The sequence below is a fragment of the Charadrius vociferus genome, unplaced genomic scaffold (assembly GCF_000708025.1).
Source record: "Charadrius vociferus isolate BGI_N301 unplaced genomic scaffold, ASM70802v2 scaffold32, whole genome shotgun sequence".
Classification (NCBI taxonomy): domain Eukaryota; kingdom Metazoa; phylum Chordata; class Aves; order Charadriiformes; family Charadriidae; genus Charadrius; species Charadrius vociferus.
In genome coordinates this window covers 6501449-6516263 of record NW_009647856.1, presented here as the reverse complement: position 1 = coordinate 6516263, position 14815 = coordinate 6501449, and the positions used below count along the sequence as shown (strand labels likewise).

The 14815-nt window shown below is 46.5% G+C and overlaps 1 pseudogene; it reads right to left on the bottom strand.

The window, feature by feature from the left end:
- Positions 1–6107: 6107 nt before the first annotated feature.
- LOC104284648 lies at positions 6108–13830 on the bottom strand (annotated as a pseudogene).
- Between the last annotated feature and the right edge of the window lie 985 nt (positions 13831–14815).

Here is a 14815-nt window from a genome sequence, read left to right as displayed (position 1 = left end):
GTGACAAATCATCATGAACTGGGAGGACTGTAGACTCCATAAGCACTTGTGAACTTAATACCATGGTGTGTAAATGCCAGCCTGTCAAGGTTTTCCAGCTGTTGGTGGAAAAGGGGTGTGAGAGGGTTGTAGTCACAGAGCAATCTTCATTGGCTCCAAAATTACTTGATTTGAACCCTTAAGAACAAATGTCAAACAGTTCCTGGTTTGTTGCCTTGGCTTCTGTGTTAAGGAAAACGTTCAGTGGCGTTGGCGTTGCAAGCCAGTGGTGTTTACACTGCAGACTATCGGGATCCCTTTGGAAAGCCCTTTCCCTATCAGACAGCCTGTACCAGGTTCCCAGTACCATCCACACTACAGCACCTTTATGGCTGCAAACCTGCAGCTCCCACTTTAAAAAGCATTTTAATGAATCTGGCACCGTTTTGTAAGTGGTTTTAAAGAGCTGAGCAATTGTATTTAATAGCTTTTACTCCTTTTCTGGCATTTTAAATTTTCCTGAAATCTTTCCAGTCATCACTGTGTCAACCTGGGCTGCTGGCACAGCTGCGTGGGGACAGTAGCTCTCAGACCAAGCAGGACAAGGTCTCCAAGAGCTGTCTTCATACAGGTGTTTTTCTGACAGCACATCCCTGTAGGGATGCCTGTGGCATTTGGCCAGCTTTTCCTGGACCTAATCCTTCTGCTGCCCCTCGCTCATGCCCCGTAGGATCACAGGGTATTTTTAAGTGCCGAAAACCACTAGTACCTCAGTGATTTGGTGAAACTGCCACCAACAGTCTCACATGTCCGAGTGGCCTTGGCCATACCTCTTTTTTTGCTTGCACAGGGGCTGGAAGAGAAATAAGTTACTTCATTTGAAGCAACTGGACAGATTTACCTCATTATTCTGCAGCCCTCATCTCCTACTGGTGCTTTTGCTGGGCGGCTTTGCTCGATACATTAGATTCATTTCAGTCTTGTGTCAATACCATTTGATGGGTGGGATGTCACTGGTAGGTGACTGTAGATATGTAACTGTGACATTGCTTGGCGATGTCTCCCGTTGATTCCGCATTCAGAATAAACCGTGCGCAATAAAACACTCCCCAGGTTTGTATGGTATCATTTCTCTGAGGAAGAGGATGAGTTGCTTGCTCAATGTATTCATTTGCCTGAGAGCTCAGTGCTGAACCACCAAAAGGAATTGGTTCGTGGTCTGTAACTGTCTACCACGCAGTTTTCTCATTCAGACCAGCAGGAGTTTCACATCTGGAGTCCACAAAACCAGCATGAAATTTCACATCAGTATCAGCCTTCAGCTGGCATGTCGAAAGGTTCAGGTTTTTTCCAGTTCCTGTCTCTTTGGCCAATGGAAAGAAGATTTCTGCAAAAATTAAACTGTCACAGGTGGGGTAATGCTTTATCTTCATAAATGCCCCCAGGACTGCGATAGGTAGGGAAGGTATTGTGCCTCCTTGGGACCCAAGGAATGAAAGTACTCTCAATTCATCCTTGTATCTAAAAATAAGGTGAAGAAACCAAGGCCCATTGCTTTGCTTAAACCCCAGCAGTAAACAACGGGTGAGGAAGATTGATGTAATGGATTTTATGTGCCTCAATCTGTTTTTGGAAATAATTTTCTTGTGCCAGAGATGTCTCCAGCTCAGCAGAAGCAGGCAGGAAGGGATCTACCTGCTGGGGCATGCTGCCACCTGAGCGCACAGTCCCAGCATGGTGCCAGAGGACCCTGCGGGGTCTCTGCTCCATACCGAGCCAATTTCCACCAACACTTGGGAGCAAGAGGAGAGGCAGAAACCCATGAGAGGCAGCTCAGGTGTGACCTGACAAGCGCAGCTGGATCTACACTCTCACTGAAGCTGTCCCAGTTTTGAGAACATGACACAAAGACCTGCAACCTCGCAGTGATGAAGCCCAACTGCATGCCAGACTGTGCTAGCAAGACAGCAGCCAGCAGGTTGAGGGGCGTGAGCCCGCCCTAACACCACCAGTGTGTATAAGGCATTAAACTGGATTAACATTACACAAACCTCCGCCGACACCATTACCATCGCTGGTGAACCAAGACAGTGGTGTTGCTGAAGCTGCCATATCCCCTAAACCGTTAAGTAAAACAGCACTGGAAATACAACGCTGAAAGTGTATTCTCAGAGCCGTTACTAAGATTTGCAGAGTAGTAAGCTGACAAATCAGCCCCTTCCCCAGCCAGGAAATGTCCTCCTCTCTGCAGGGTCATTTCTCCAGCTACAAAGTGCCCTGTGTATATATGAAAATGGGTAGGAAGACATTTGGCTTCTCTTATAATGACCTCTAATGAAATCGGCTTGGTTTTTAGATATGTTGAGCATTCTGCCTCTCCTCAGCCCTCAGCTACTACTGAAATGGTAATTGAGAGCATCTGGTCCTACTGCCACAAACTATCTTGCGAACAGTTTGAGGATAAATTAAACCTTTAGCGTTCTCTCCCTCCGCACTAACCGGTTTAGGTTATTAACTCTCAGGTAAAATCAGCTTGATGAAAACTTAATACCTTCCCTTTTCGCCATTGTTTTTTCATGGCAGAGCTCGTGCAATGGTCTCTTGGGCCATCATGTGCAGCTCCCCTGGCAAGCTGGATTCACCCAGCCTTTTCACGTCATTTTATTTTTCCAACCCACTGGCTGCCTGGCTTTTCTCTCCCAAAATTAAGTATGTGTGGGACAAGAGTGCAAGCAAAACTTTTCTCTGGTTCTTTTATTCTCATTTCCTGTGCAAAGCTGCGTTGCAGGTCCCGTTTCGTTTTGCCCTGAAAACAGCCCTGCAATGCCCACATGTGAGACTTCTCAAGGTGCAATCGGGATCCTCCACTACTGGCTGAAAAAACAGCCTGGGCAATCAGTGCTCTTTTCTTTTTATGTGACTAAGAGCAACTCAAAAATGGCAAAATTACCTTCTTCCACAGTCCCTTAGACAGAAACTCAAAACCTGACTTTTAGAATGACAGGCAAATGCAGAGGGAAGGGAAATCCCTAGTGTCTCTGGAGACCCAGCTTCTCCAGGACAAGTATTTTCGCTATTAATTTTTCACCTTGCTGTTAGATTTCTTCTGGACTTTCCTACCTGGCCCGGTGTTTGCTTACGCCTTTTTTTGGCTGCCTGACAGCTCTCAGCACTTGCTGGTGCTGTACCAGACTTGCTGCTGTACCCACGTGTCATGTGGCTTCTTCTCCAGCACAGCTGCTTATGTTGTATTTTTCTGTTCTGTCTTCATAGACTTAGAGCCAAGAGCCGAGCAGCTCTGGTTTCAGGGTACCCGCACCGTTTGCACAGATGAGCAGGGGAGTAATCAGAGCAAGGAGAGGGGGATATTTTGCATAGGAAAAGGTAATTATTCCCTCTTTCTCCCTACAGCAGCTAAGGGCTCGAGAACAGGCATGTCCAGGCTGGTTATCCAGGCACAGATCAGGGCTGGGAAAGGCACAGGGGTTGGTTTACATGTGCAAACATGAAAATAAGTGACCTTGGTGCATGATGCTGTCCCAACAGGGAGTGCTCACCAGGTGAGCGCCTGTGTTGTAACCCCAGATAACTCAGCACGTGTTGGCTGTGCTGATTTTAGGCGAGGACAGGTGTTGCTGAACATGAATGAGTGTAAAATTAGCAGGTTTCTCCTTCCCTTGCAGAGCTGGAGAATATGGGGTAGCTTAGAGGCGGTCAGGGGCTGGATGAGAGCCCACCATGGGCAAATCACAGCACCTGGTGCTCCTGTGTCTGAGCCCATCCTGTACACCAGCAGCACAACATGTGCCACAAGAAATAATTACAAGGGGTCTTAACTACTTTCCTAAATTAAGGCCTCAGTTACTTGTTCGCACATGCCAGGAAAGACTTATATGCCCTGTGTCCTGCAGAGACCATCACCCTGAGCACCAGGAGGAGGAGACCTGGGCATGTGTGCAGAGAGCAGATCCACCCACTGTCTTGGAAGAGAAAATACCATCTCCCCATGAAATCTTCCTTAGCTCTATGTTCCCCTCATTTGTCAGCTTCAAACTATGAACAGGAGGACAAACACCCAACAGGAGGATGCAGTGATGATAAAATCAGGGCCAGGTCTCAGTACCATGTCCCTGCTGCTCAGGTCCTGATTTTTTCTGCTCATCCTCACATGGTACAATGGGGCAAAGCAACATGGGGAAGACCAGGCCATCAAACCATGGATGTGTTAAGTCTTGCAATATCACTCACAGCCCTGAAACCACACACCTCACCTGGTGATGTGGGTGACCTGATGTTTGCAAGGAGGTGATGGGCTTGAAACCTTCTGGTTCAACACAGGTTGTCTCACACCCCATGGACAAGCTGGCCATTTGCTCTGCATGTACACAGGTAAACTGATCGTATGAAACCTTGCTTCATGCCTGTTGCCCAACAAAAATTAAAAATCATAGAATCATAGAATGGTTTAGGTTGGAGGGGACCTTGAAGATCATCTTGTTCCACACCCCTGCCATGGGCAGGGACACCTCCCACTAGACCAGGTTGCTCAAAGCCCCATCCAGCCTGGCCTTGAACACCTCCAGGGATGGGGCAGCCACAGCTTCTCTGGGCAACCTGGGCCAGTGCGTCACCACCCTCAGAGTAAAGAATTACTTCCTAATATCTAATATAAATCTACCCTCTTCCAGTTTAAAACCATTACCCCTCGTCCTATCTCTACTCTCTATAAACAAACTCTTTCCATCAACAGCGCGTGTACTGTTTTTCCTTACACAACAAGCTGTCCTTAGGCCTTCAGACGCAGCTTGGTTTATATTTCACATAACAATTCCTTAGGACAGTTGGCTTTTAATCACTGATGCAGCATAACTCAGCTACTGCTGCACTGGTACCCTGATTTCCAAAAATTTAGCTATAATGGTGTGGAAGGCAGGGCATGGGCTGGGAACAGCATGGTCACGCAGTAAGGAGGTGAAGAGTGACTGGTGGGCGATTTGACCAAAGTTGTCTCCAAAAGGGTTTTGGCATTGCCATATCTATAAGCAAAAGCTGTCATAAAGAGTCATGAAATATCTGCTAGGATTTAAAAGTAGAAAAAATGGCCTTTGCTCACAACAAGGAGATTGACTTCAATGTTAGCAAAAAAACTCGTCACAGCACTGAAACATGGTGCCAAGGAAGCACCTACCAGCCCCCAGGAATCTTTAACGTGTCCTGAGGATTTTTTGAGACAGTAATATAGAAGAGCAATCCCCAAACTTCTTCCCAGACCTGCAAACCGCACCGGGAGGGCTCAGCGGTGTGAGCACAGGGATTGCCCCCGGATGCCCTGCCCTCTGCCTGGAATTCGGTTCCTGAAGCACGCCAGAAGACAGGCAGGACACGGGCGGTTGTTACCTGTGTTTTGGGTGACTCAGCTGCAGCCCCCTGATGTTTTTCTCAGGCCAAACAGTACCTTCCCAGGGTTCACTTCTTTGGGCAATCGCGTTTGGTTATTCAGCCACACCCGTCATCAAAATTCCTGAACCATAGAAATAATACAACTCAGCCACCAAATGTAGTTTTTCTCTAATTTAATACCTATTTTTGAGAAAAAAAAAAAAAAAGCCACTCCACATCTTCATCAGCTGTACTAATGACTTCTCATGTGAGCTCACACTGAAACTTGCATCAAGCTCTGATTCCCTGTGTTTGCATGGAAAAAGGATGTTAGAAACCTAAAAACATAATAATGCATAGAATCTTATATTAAAAATACTAATTTAATCTAAGCATAATAATTATTCTAATTCTATTAAGATTATTAATATCCTTACATTAATAGAGTATCAGCCCAAAAGTATATCAAGACAGATTAGAAAAAAATAATCAAGACGTAAAACACATCACCCATCATAATTTTTCTTTGATTCCCTAAAATAACTGCAGCAAATCTGTTTTTGTAAGTCAGGTTTTCTTAGAAGTACATCAGCTGTTCAACCTCACTGCAACTATTTTTTATTAGTATAAAACAATTTTGTAATGCAGTATTTGGGTAAGTTTCTTACATAGAGGGCCAAAAGCACATAAATCTACCCAGAAACTGATGCTCAGGCACATGTTTTCCATCCTGGTCTTCAGAGGCCACTTTAAAGATTAATCCTTTTTCCTTGCACGACCTTTGCTTGCTTCTTCCAAACACCCCTCATTTAAAAAAAAAAAAAAAACACAAAAAAAACCCAAACAAAAACCTCCTTAGAAGCCACCACCTTTGGATACAGTGTTTCCAGCTTATTCCTGGCATGAGCTTATCTGTTTGGCCACGTATTCATAAAAATACCCATTAATTTGTTCATTGTCTCTTCAAAGTCTCCGGTAGAAAAGCACAGGCAACACTAAATGAAACTACAATTACAAATCCCAATGCACAAAACCACACTTGAAATAAGCCAAAAGGCTCATTGGACTGATGTGGTGTGCAGAGGAGACACCACAGATGGGGACTGAACAAACTGTGTCCTCCTACTCTTGCATATTCGGTTAGGGTCACCTAAACAGCTGCTTGCTTAAGTTTTCCCTAGCTGGGCTGATCTGCACGGAACGATCACAAGGCGCATGGATGAAATCAATTTTGGCAGCTCAGAGGTGGCAATGGCAATGAGCAGAGCTGGAGGAGGAACCTACAGAGCTCCTCTGCTGCTTCCCAGAGATGTGAAGGGGCTGCCTGGAGAGCAAGGGCACTTCTCCAGCAGAGGTAGCCAGGCAGCAAGAAGAAGCTTTATCAGCTAAAAGGCAAAAAATTTTTGCTAGTTACAAGATAAGGTAATGATTTAAGATTACCGCAAGGTCTGAGGCAGAAGTCACTCTGTATTTTGCATGTCCAAAGTCAATCACTTCATTCTCCAGGTGTTCTTGGATCATGTTCTTGACATCAACATAATAGCACTCTGAGCTGGCGAAGTGACAGCTTATACTCTGCGTGAGGAAATCAGGCATCTCTCACTACCATATCGATTCCTGGTGTAAAAAATTATTGGGCATCACTCACTGCCACATCAATTACTGTTTTCCACCGACTGGTGGAAAAGATCTCATGCATCCCAGATCGTGGACACACGTGACCTAAAGCAATACTTCACCTCCTTGAGCTCAGACCACAAGCAACCAGGGTGGCAATCAGAGAAGTCATGGTCAGAGCAGATCTGTGTGTTCAGTAAGGGTTCTCACTCCGCACCCAGACAGTCCCATCAACACACTTGTTTTGTAACCAGTTCTTAGTTAAGACGACTTTGATCGTGTTTAGCAGCTAAACATTGACAGCTGTATCTGGACGTGGTTTCCTACCTTTCGGAAACCTGATGTTGTTTGCTCCAGAGCCATGAATAAACAGGGGATGCAAGAACACTGTGTCTCCCTTCTCCATGACAAGGTGAACCCTGGGACTCTTCTCATCATAATCCATCAGCCCATGGAAAAATTTGACCAGTGGACTCTAGAAACCAAGGAAGAATGGAAATGATTGAGTAACATTCACCCGGTTTCTCAATGTAGAAGAAAAGATGCAAAGGCGGTTACTCATTTTCTTTGTTGAAGATAGTACATTCGGTGTACCTGATGAAGAATCTGCATGTTTGCCTACAAGCCTTGTTAATCAGTAATAAAGACTAATTTACAAAGAATCGGCCTCTCTGCTTTCTGGATCATCCTTGCACATCTCACAGATAGCTCAGCTTCTCCAGTTGCACCTCATACACACCTATGATCGGACTTCTCTGCTTACTTTCTCTTTTGACCTGCAAACCCCTATGAGAAATTCCCATCTCACAACTAAAATATTCTTCATCTGCTTTCTAAAGTTGGATTCAAACAATTAAGAACTTCTGTCCACTGCAGAGAATGGAGAAGAGCACAAGGGAGCCCCACAGGTGTTGCCTGACACCTCTGGGGTGTCAAGTCCAGCCTTGCACTCCAAGAACAGCCATCATCAACACTGCACCAGGTCAGGAAGCATCCTTGCTTAGGAGAAAAATATGGCTTGAAATTAAATTCTGCTCAATTGTTTATCATCCAGTTTTCTTCTGTAGTAAAATAAACATGCTTGCATGGAAGGAACAAGTTAAGAGAAGGAGAAAGCATCTTCAGACTTGGCAGGAATGGAGAAAAACTGTTGATCACTGCGAACAAAGACCAATTTGTAACAGGGAGCTTCCCAGACACAGACTGTGTGAGAGTGTACCCACCAGCCACAACGTGGTCTCCACATGCATGCCCTCCCAACCCCTCATGCTGCTCCACCTCCCACTTTGGATAGCCGTGAGGTTTCAGGGGCTCCTTGTGCGTCCCTGGCTGCACGGCCAGGCAGCCGTTGTCCCAGTTGGCCCCTCTCCATGACAGTGCAGGAGCAGACGATGCGGGCCGCAGGCCAGAAAGGGAAATAGTGCAAGTCCTGGTGCATGGGGTGGCAAGAACTCAGGTTAACCTGAAAGACAGGGAACAGGGGTGGCTGTACTGAAAAGACAACTCTTGCACTTCAGATGTGACGTAGAATTGTCCCGAGGAACGTCTCATCACTTATGGTGGTAATGTGTCCCAAGAAGCTGCTCCAAAGCTGCAGGTGAAGCGCTGTCTCTACGCGTGGTCCTTGCTGGCACTCAATTCTGAGGCTAAATGAGTTTAAATCTCACTCTATGGCACAGTGAGACCCCAGAAATGGTTCTTGGGTCCATAGCTGCTCTGTGGAGTTGTTGGGAATGGCATGAACGAACTGAGTGTTTTAATAATTCAACATCCTCTGTGCCCGCACAGAAGCTTGGACACCTCAGAATAGGAAATAGCTCTGCTGAACTGCAAAAGCTTATGAAGAGTCAAATCAACTTTGAAAAAACGGTAACATAGTGAATTCAATTTCCTTTTTCCCACCATTTCTCTTGTGTGAAGTCTTTGATGTGCAGCACCAGCAGCCAAAGCCAGGATTCAAAATCCTTCCTTTGGCACCTTTTCAAGTGTCTTCGTATCAAAGCGCCGAGCGTGCAACCGCTGTCAGCAAGGTCAGGAGTCAGACTAAATTTGACATTTCTGAACTGTTAGTCTGGAAAATAGCACATAAACTCTAAGCAAAGGATCTTCTCTGTATTTATTGTCTTTTGCCAAGCTCCAGGAAACCCTTGTTTTCAACAAATGTACAATATCAAACCTAAAAAAACCCTGTCTCGAATGGTGGGGTTCCATGCAAGTGCGGGTGGCTGAATAAGCAGCTGGGTGTCTGATTTCTGCGTGTTCCTTTTTGAAACTTCAGTGCCGCTTTTTTAAAAAAATAGTTGAGGGACAGTTAACATGGTGCCAAGACCTAAACTGCAGAAAGATATTAAATTAGTTGGAAAGAACATTTTAGATGGAACACGCGATTAGATATAACAGCATTTCAATTTAGGAGGCACACAGGAACCTCCCAATGTGTCAACCCGGAAATCTACAGCAAACCCAACAATAAGAAACATATCCCACCAAGCCAGGGCTGAACTAAAACACACTGTCACCAAAATTACTTCATATATTTTCAGAATTCTTTTAATTTAATTAAATTCAAGCAATTTTTCTAAAAGGGTAAGTGCCGCTTCGGTTACATACACGGCAACCCAGGCATAAGTAATAACTTCTACATTTCCCTCCCTGCATCTCCACTTACCAGGATCTAGAAGTTTATTTATCAGCACCATCTGCATGGCCATTATATTTGACCCTGTGAAGCATTCAACATATTTTGGTATCTACAGAGGAAAAAGCAATAGAAAAAAAAAAAAAAGGTGTTTTATGCTACAGTAATATATAGCAAGTAAAAAAAAAATCTAGGCAGATCTACACTGTGAACTTGATTGGTTTGTTTATGAAGGTGGACCTATTATCAGCAGTTTTATCCAAAATAAAGACTAAGCACAGACAAACCACCTATAGATGCTGCCGTAGGTGCAATGCTCACCAACGCTTTCTCTGCTGCAGTATACACCAAGGCATTACCGAAGACTAATGGACGACTGTCAGGGCAACAGCTCCAGAGCTCCACAAAATCTTATATGTCCAGCTCTGATTGTCCAACAGAGCCTGTCTTCTGTAGCACTCCAGGATCCAAGGCAAGCCAATACATGAGGAACTGTACCTACACATTACATACAATAATATACTTTCTTGTCTTATGAAAAGTGATGGGAATCTGCTGCTGATAACTACTCCAACATGAGCACACAGTACAAATCCACCTGATAACGGTTGGAGCATTTATTAAAGTAAGCCTGTACAGAACAGAGCGTCACATAACCTTCCAGAAGGGTTGGTCTGGCCTGCCCAGCTTGGACACTGCTTTCACCTTGACATTAAAACATTAATACATTCACAAATCTCTGCTAGGTTCTCCCACCACCACCCCCATTATTGGCTTTTTACCTCTGGCAGAGTACAGTATCTCAACAACTCTTCATCTTCCTGCAAATCATGCCCTTTATTAACTGTTTTTTCAGACTGAACAAAGTTGGGTCTGCAGATCTCATCTCTCATTATCAGAACTCCTGGTGGATTCACCTCCTTGTTACAGATCCTCACAAACTCCTTCCTGCGAAGCAGGAGGAACCAGAAAAGCCAGAGCACATTTTAGCCGTGTTCGGCCAGATTACTGTCCTCAAAGACATGACTGCTACAGAGGAAGGTATCCGTGTTGGGAGAATCCTCCTTCACCCAGCTTCCCAGAGCTCCCTCGGGATGCTGCTGCACACAGGACCCCCCAGCACCTCAGGCAAGCACCCCGTACCTGAAGCGTTCAATGTCTTCATCAGAAACGAGCTTCTTAATGAGCAAATACCCATTGTCTTTGTAGAACTGCCTTTGCTCTGTAGCGAGGACAACATTGTCCAGGGTGTAGCTGAGACACAGAGGAGAAACACATTAATAGGGCCAGGCAGAACAACGGGACCATCGATGTCAAGACCCAGCAGGAGGACAGTGCCATGGGGGGGATCAGTGGCTGCTGGGAGAGGCAGGCGGCTCCAGCCAGTGTCCCGGGGAGAATCGGTGAGAAACCCTCCCCACAGCAGACACCAAGGGCACTTGGAAGAAAATAATTAAAATTAAGTAGGATTCGAGATTTAATATTTAATTTCTTTTCATTTTTGTATGAATGAAGATATAATTTACCGAAACATCCTTGGCTGAGCAGCAAGCTCAAGCTGCTGCTGGGGCAGGAGCAGTTATCTGAGATATAAACTAAGGAATATACACTCAGGCACAACAGAGCATGAAAACATTTCTGCAGAGAAATGGCACCCCTCCCAACACTTGACAGGGAAAGTGTGCAGAAAGGAAACGAGTTTCGGCAAACATGACCGCGTTCCGTTAGGCAGAGAGAGCAGAGTCTCACCCAGAGGACAGTGACCCCCCCTTGCTAATGAAGCCTCACAACAGCTTTGCGTGTGGTATTGAAGCTTCTCCCAAAGAAAGTTTAAAAGTCACCAGGTGAAGAGTCACACAAGTTGTGGGCACGGACACAGCCCCTGCCAACAAACGCAACTGGCAGTGGTGGGTCAGTGGAAAGCAAAGGGGACGAGAGGAGCAGCTGAGGAGGGTGATGTAAGACGGGAGAAGCTCAGGGGAGAGTAAGGAGGAAGAGGCACGTGTAGGGCACAAGCAGTTGGTGAAAGCAGGGTGGGAAGCACCTCAGCAGGTCTCGGAGCAAAGAACACCCCTACAGCGGTCACTGCTGCACCAAACTCAACAGGCGGTAAATGCTTCACCCCATATTTTGGGTCCCAGTTTCAATGGAAATGGTACTCACAGCCACTCAGGTTCTCCAGATGTCCAGGGTGCTGCTCCTACCCACAAAATGTGCAGGAGGCTCTTTCCCCTTCTCTTCAGGAATCACATAACTGATGGAGATACAGGCACTGGTTGAACCCCAGCTGCGATGCCCTCCTCAGCACACTTCCATCTCCCAGAAGTGGGGGACAGCAGACACGTCCACCAAGCTCCGGACTCCATTTGAACACCTTCCTCCCAGGCTTTGCAGCACCTCTTCCCCTCATGGGTTTTGCTCTTTCCACCTTGCAACGCTCAAAGGACAAGTTTGGGTTGTTTGGACAACGGAAAACAAGAGTCACACAGGCTGGGAAGGAGATGCCACCTCCGTCAGCTCCTTTTGGAGAAGACATGGAATATTTAAACATTTCTCTTGCCTCACACACAGCCTTTTGGGAATAACGTATTCACAGGCACGTTAGCCAACTGAGCAGGCAACGTAATACTTGGGTACACTCAGAAGCAAGCAAATGCTTTTGGAGAGACTGGCACAGCAAGGTTCAAGATTCAACTAACTTAATTTATTGTTCATAGGACGCTGGGGAACATTGTCAAATTAAAAAAAAAAAAAAGAAAGAAAGCCTTTGTTCTACAAGGCATTTTCAGTTTTTAAAATCCATCTCTCCTCCTGGTTCCTGCACTCTTCAGGATAAACTCCTTCAACAAAAACCCGCAAAGGAGCCAGGAAATCCAGACTTCTCCATACAACCCCCTCACCCTGGCCATGCAAGAAAAAGACAGACATCGACCTGGGAAAGTCAAACCCAAATAACACAGCAGGTGAGTTTCCTTGTGCGCTTGCCGTTTGAGGCAAGACACCAGGTTCAAACACTGCTTTTCCTCCCAACTCAGTTCAGAGCTGCAGACGAATTCACAGGTGTAAGAGCAAAGGCAATTGTGAATGCGGCTTTTTCTCCATTAATGCCTTTCAGATGGTGAGAGAGGAGGTTGGGCATACCAAGTTCATACCAAGTTCTCTTTGCTTTCTTACATCAAGCATCCAAGAAACACCTCCAGGATCCTCTATGCCCCATTTCAGGCTCTGGAGGAAGACTATGCCTTGTGCTATCTAGGTCACGACACAGCTGATGTGGAGACCGCTGTTGCTTTCCACTCATCCTCCTCCCTTTCCACCCCAGCCCCAGATCAGAATGGACACAGGAGCAGGCGCTGCAACCAGACGTGGAGATAAGTGCCGTAGGACAGCATCCAGCCGAGTGGTTGGGTTTGGATTTTACATGATGACTTTGACAATGAGGAGATGTCACCAAGAGCCCAGCTCACTGCCCAGCACTTATAAAGTCCGCACAGTGCTCAGGGTGGAGCCCAATCACAACATGGGCAGCATCAAGATGACAGTCCCTGGGTGCTGTTTGCTCCTCTTCACCTCCCCTGCGCATGTGCTGATGCCTGTGCGTGCCCAGGAGCCTCTCAAGAAGCTGTGAGTCTCACCACCCTGGCTGGGCGAGGGGCAGGAGTGAAGGAACAGGAAGGTTTGGGAGCAGGAGGGCTTGTGGCTAGAGGCTGGAAAGTAGGTGGGGAAAGTTCAAGCATGCTTCTACACGCTCCCTTTCCTGTACTCTGCTCACTCTCAGCTGCTGTGATGGCTGCGAGGACATGGCCAACAAGAATGCGGAACCCAGCGCCTGGTGCGCTCGGTCACACATCGCATCCGTGCTGGCACGGGACGTTTGCCAAGTTAAACAGTGCAATAGCTCCTATCCTCCTCACCCTGCTGGGGAAGAAAAAGCCTGGAGGGGAAATCCTGGAGTAGGGAGAGAAGGAAAGTGAAGCTAGCTTACCAATGGGGAACTGCAAACACAGGCTGCAGAAATCTTGTACTCTTCTCAAGTTGTGACATGCTTAAAAATGATACATTCAATGTACGCTGTCCTTGGCAGTGCACTCAGTACTCTCATCTGCCTACATTAACTCTGTGAGTGATATCTGAGAGGGGATAAACATTGAGATTGAATATGGATCCATAACAGACCCACAGCAGTTCAGAAGACGATTTTTGACATCTTTGCCCATGTCCCCTGTTGCCACCACACCATAGAGCCTCACTGCTCCCGCAAAGTGGACTTCAGCCCCACCATGTCATGATTCAGACCAGTTTGTGCCATCAGCGTGACAATCAGTTCATCCTCACTTTTCCCTCAAGCTCTACACTGTGAAACAGACAGTGCTGAAAGGTGGGGTTTGTCCTGCTCGAATTTGTTGTCCCTTCATCTTTCCCCTCACTCTGGGCCAACTTCACAGCCCGCGGGTCAAGACACGCTGTGGGAGGGAAGGTGGACGTATAGCTCTTCCTGGAAGGACCAGGAGTGGATTGAATGCAGCACGTGCTCATTACAAACTGGGGTCAGCAGTCTCTTCTGGCTCCAAAAAAGGTGGAGGGCCACCGGCTGAACATCATCCTTCTCTTGCCAGGCCTCTTGCTTTTTTTCACGAGCCTTTCACAGGATAGCAAAAAAGTCCCCTTTCAGATGGAAATAGCTCAATAATTTAGGATTGCAAAAATCACTGGGGGATGGACAGTGCGTTTGGGAACAGCACTTGGGTTTGCAACTTGTTCTTCACGGGGCTATTGCACGCCGGGGAGGTTTCCCCCTGGAAAAAAATTAAGCTTGGAGCAGCAGATGACTTGGCTAATTATTGCTTTTCCTCTCCCCATCCCCTTCCTGCTGCTGTGGTGGTAATTCATAGAAGAGGGATTTTGGACCTGAAAGCTGATAAGCTCACTCTGCAGTCATGCACCTGACATGCCCCAGTCAGCTGCACTGTACCACCAGGAAACCAAACCCTAAGAGATACATGGTTGTGGTTTTGTTTTTTCACCTAGAAAGCAAAGTGCTGGAGACTGAGATGAATTTCTAGCTGTGAATCTCCACTGGTGGGGCACGTGCTTTGGAAACCTGCGGTTGCGGACTGTCTGCTGGCTGGGATGGGTGGGAACAGGAACAAGAAAGCACCTACCAGGTAGATCCCTCACATAGGTCACATTTACATGAAGTGA